Source organism: Bison bison, unplaced genomic scaffold (assembly GCF_000754665.1).
Source record: "Bison bison bison isolate TAMUID 2011002044 unplaced genomic scaffold, Bison_UMD1.0 scf7180017864383, whole genome shotgun sequence".
Taxonomy (NCBI): Eukaryota; Metazoa; Chordata; class Mammalia; order Artiodactyla; family Bovidae; genus Bison; species Bison bison.
In genome coordinates, this window is record NW_011494955.1 from 5009437 (window position 1) to 5014416 (window position 4980).

A 4980-nucleotide genomic window follows, 5' to 3' on the forward strand; every position below is an offset into this window, starting at 1 on the left:
ATTCAAAATCAAACTCCTGATTTGCACCCCAAACCAGCTCCACCTGCCTGCAGCCTTCCCCATCTCAGCAAATGGCAGCTTCATCCTTCCACAGATGCTCAGGTTGAAAACCTTGCTGTCATCCTTGCCTTTGCTCTTATATTTCCATCTATATTGATTTCTTCAAATCCTGTTGGCTCTCCCTTCCAGTGCACCCAGAATCCCTCCACTTCTTATGACTTCCATCATGGTCCATGCAGTTGTACCTGATGCAAAGGAACACAAGATGACATCCCCTCTTGCATGCAAGCATCATCTGCTCTGTTCTTAAACCATCAATCTTCAGGTGGGTTGCTACAGCTTTCAAGTTTTCATTTGCTTGATGGATTTTCTGTATGTTCTCCTACCCTTCTCCATTTCTGGCCCCAGGACATAGATTTCCCTTCCCATCTGCTGAAAAGTAATCATTATTAATGATTAATAAAAATACTATTAATGATTAATAAAAAACTGTTAATCATTATTAACAGTTTGTTGGTCCTGGGATAAATGATAATGGAACAGAAGATTTAAAAAAAAGTATGTGTGTGTATAATTGAGTCACTTTGCTGTACAGTGGAAATTAATACAACATTATAAATCAACTATACTTCAATTTAAAAATAAATTTTAAAAATAGTTTATTGGGACCCAGCCCCTTTATGCATAGTACTACACTGAGCATTCTTTGGAGACAGACTTTAGGGTTCACAATCTCAGCTTTGATATTCCCTAGCTGTGGGACTTCAGGCAAATTATTTAACCTCTCTGCCTCAGTTTCCTCATCTGTAAAATGAGAGTAATAGCACCTACTTCATAGGGCTATTGTGAAGACTGAATAAGTTAATGCACATTAAAAAGTGTAGATAAACGACTGGCACATAGTAAGTGCTCAGAGGATGGTAGCTATTACAAAAATTTACATATTCTCCAGGCAAGAACACTGGAGTGGGTAGCCATTCCCTTCTCCAGGGGATCTTCCTGACTCGGATATTGAATCTGGGTCTCCTACACTGCAGGCAGATTCTTTACCATCTCAGCCACCAAGGAAGCCCTTACATATATTATCTCATTTAAATTTAGTACAGCAGTTAGGAACCTAGGTGGTGCCTCAGTTACCATATTTGAAACAGGAATAACTGGGCATTGTAGCAAATTGTGTCAGGGTTCAATAAATATGAACTGTTAACTATTATTCAATTTTGACACCAGCCCCATGAGGCCACAGAGTAAACACATAGTAAAGCCTGACCACCTGTGTGACGAGCGGGCAGATTACTTCCGTTTTTTTCAGGGATAAATAATAAGAGAGCTTATCTTTGAATTACTGTATAAAGCACAAATAACAATTAGCTATTACAATCCCCATTTTTATTGAAGAGTAAGTTGATGATCAAAGAGAGATAATGGAATAGGCTTAGGAGAAAAATCTAGATTAAATCCCAGCTTGGTCATGAAATAGCTGTGCCATCCTGGGCAAATGACTGAATCTCTTTGAAGTTTAAGTTCCTTATCTTTAAAATGCTGATTAAATGGGCAAGCATTATGGGGTTGTTATAATGGTGATAGGAGATTAGGGCTTCCCTGGTGGCTCAGACAGTGAAGAATCAGCCAGCAATGTGGGAGACCCAGGTTCAATCCCTAGATCAGAAAGATCCCCTAGAGAAGGGCATGGCAACCCACTCTAGTATTCTTGCCTGGAGAATTCTATGGACAGAGGAGCCTGGTGGACTGCAGTCCATGGGGTAGCAAAGAGTAGGACACAACTGAGCAACTAACACTTTCACTTTTTCATGAGATCATGCAAGTAAAATGCTTAACATTGTATTCTTACGATAACCCCCATCTTTATCTATAGGAAAATGGAGGTGGAGAGAGGTCAGGTGATTTGCCCAAGGGCACAGTCCATGACCTTCAAACTTCAAGGTCACATCACCTGCCCCAGATTTCTATTCTCCTGACACCACACTAAGCCTTCATTCAGGAAATGGGAAGAAGGCTGATGGGGGCTGCTCTGGCCCCCAAGGATCAGGACACACTGGAAAGTGGAAGCTCTCAATTCTGCTCCAAATTGTTTCAGTGGTTAAGACTCCGAGCTTCCAACACAGGGAGTGTGGGTTCAATCCCTGTTCAGGGAACTAAGATCCCACATGCCTTGTGGTATGGCCAAGAAATAAAAACAGGCTTCCCTGGTGGCTCAGATGATAAAGAATCTGACTGCAATGTAGGAGACCTGGGTTTGATCCCTGGGTTTGATCCCTGGGTCAGGAAGGTCCCCTGGAGAAAGGAATGGCTACCCACTCCAGTATTCTTGCCTGCAGAACTCCATGGACAGAGACGCCTGGCGGGCTGCAGTCCATGGGGTTACAAAGAGTCAGACATGACTGAGCAACTAACACTTTCACTTTGGGGCTTCCCTGGTGGCTCAGATGGTAAAGAATCTGCTTGCAATGTAGGAGACCCAGATTTGATTCCTGGGTTGGGAAGATCCCCTGGAGAAGGGAATGGCAACCCACTCCAGTATCCTTGCTTGGGAAATCCTTTATGGACAGAGGAGCCTCGTGGGCTACAGTCCATGGGGTCACAAAGAGTTGGACATGACTGAGCGATTAACGCTAATCAATTTACTTCCCCCAACCCCAATTCATGGACAGAGATAAATGACTTGCCAAGCTATTGGTAGACTAGCTAGTCACACACATGGGCCAGAAGGAGAGAAAAGGGCAAAAGACAGGACAGTAGTGAACAAACTTACTTCTTTCCCAACCAACCATTTGTAAATTTTAGACATATATACTCAAACAGTAAAGACTTGTTTCATAAAGACACATTTAGATTTATTTTCTCCTTCTGCACCCACCCCCCATCCCCTTGTACCCAAACTTGGTTCATCCCTGGCAGGGTGAATAGAAGGGATAAATGTGAAAAATAACAAGAAGTATGTTCCCCTGCTAGACTTTAAGGACCAAGAAAGCATATCCACTTACCATCATATCCCAGAGCCTCATAAAATTCCTGGTACACAACAGAGGTTAATGAATATGAGCTGAAAACATAAATTATGATATCAGATCGTACCCTTTAGTCTCCTCATATTTCCTACCTTTTCCTCAAAATACATAGCCTATTTCAAATTTCATGCCCTCATTTTCAATACTAGGGCTACTTAAAAATGATTTCAAAGAAGTAGTATTAAGTTCTTAAGAAACCTGGTCACACTCACCCCTTCCTAATGTGCCAGTTCAGCTCCTCATTCCCAAGTCTTCCTTTATTTGGCCAGTTTTTCCCGAGTCCCATTCTCTCTGTGGCCTCACTGACCCTCATTTTGACACAGAAAGAGCTTGGGGTTTAAAGGCAGAAGACTCAGATTGAGTATCGCTTCTGTTTAAGGTAACATCTCACAGCCTGTTTCCTTATCTGTGAAATGGGGCTAAATTCCAGTGCCCACCTCATGGGCTATTGTTAAATCATTAACATTTATGTAAAGCTTTTGGAACAGGGCCTGGCACACGTAATTGCTTTAAGTTGAAGTAAAGCACTGTTCTTAATTGTAAAGTGTTATGAAAAACATGTAAGATTACTACTATGACTTTACAGTGAGCAAATCTTGGGGAGGGGGGATATGATCTTGTCCCATGTTCCTTCATAATGCAAAGACTCCTTAGAAAAGCAAATTTCTTCTGAGTCATCTCTTAATTGCTAGGTAGTACTTCCAAGAAGAGAATAACCCATCTCCTTTCTCTCACTCTCTAGCTCTCTCTCTCTCTCACACACACAGACACAAATCACTCTATATTGTCTTGTTTTTTTCATGTTTATGATCTGCCTGTCCCCATCTCCATCCCACCCATCAGACTGAAATTAAAACTCCAAGACAGGGCAAATTCTGTCTGTATTGTTCAGAGTTGGCACAGAGTGGATATTTTTGTCGCCCTAATGAACAAATAAATGAAGGTCTACAGCAGATATGCAAAGAAATAAAAGATCACAGAAATAACACCCTGAGAAGCTGGACTTCAATCAAAACAAAATACATGGAATTATTCCTCAGAAGGCCCTGCTGGTCAACGGTGGCTGCCTTGGATTACCAAGAAAAGGGAGGTGGGAAGTATGTTCATGAACAATTGAAGACCAGCCTTCTACTTTGGGATCAACGAATTTGAAAGAGCAGATCCCAGCTCTCCGCAAAGAGCTTCTTTCCACTAGTCTAGGCAGGCTTCACAACCGCGTTTTATTTTTCCCCACAGCCGGCTGCGGAGGCTTGCGAAGATTTGGGGGTTCTAATGACAAATGAGTAGGGGACCTCAACGCGAGAAAGTGGAGGTTGCAAGGCGCCCTGCGGCTCCCTTGGCCTTGCCAGGTGAGGATGCCCAGGGAGCACATAGCGGGTGCATTATGATGACTATTTATTAATAATAATATTGTTATTAAATATTTATGAAGTGCTTGTGCTCGGCTAGACGGTGACCCTCCCACCACTCTCCCATCCTTCCAGCAGCACCAGGTCCCTAACCCCGAGTCCCACCAGTCCTCCCGGTGTCTGGTGGTTGGAGAGAATTGTGACAGGTGGCTCTGGCCGCCTCATTTGACCTTGCCTGCTGGGAACCCAGGCGTCCGGGTTCTCCAGTGGGGCGACAATCCTTTCGCGGTCGCCACAGGGGCTGGGTAAAGAACGTCCCCGTGGTCCGTACCCAACCTGGGCTCCCGGAGCAGAAATGGGGAGGGGCCAGGTCCAAGCTCCCCACGGGGTCCACCTGGCGGCCGCCCCCTCCTCGCCTCGGTCCCCGCAGGCCGGCAGGAAAGCTAGGGCGCGGCCCCCGGGGTCTCCGGCCTCCCGCGAGCGGCCACACAGCATTCAGCTGCCGGAGATCCTCGTCGCCCCGGCCCAACATCCCGGCGCCCCGGTCCCGCGGCATTTTTTTTTCTCTTTATCATAAATATATAAATTATGCTAATTACGGG

The 4980-nt window shown here is 44.5% G+C and overlaps 1 protein-coding gene across 1 annotated transcript in view; it reads right to left on the reverse strand.

The window, feature by feature from the left end:
• POU6F1 (POU class 6 homeobox 1) overlaps positions 1–4917 on the reverse strand; it is a 26475-nt gene extending 21558 nt beyond the window's left edge. The window contains exon 1 of the mRNA XM_010857839.1: positions 3006–4917. The gene's annotated coding sequence lies outside the window, so the exon portion shown is untranslated. The remainder of the gene's footprint in view (positions 1–3005) is intronic.
• Positions 4918–4980: the final 63 nt, after the last annotated feature.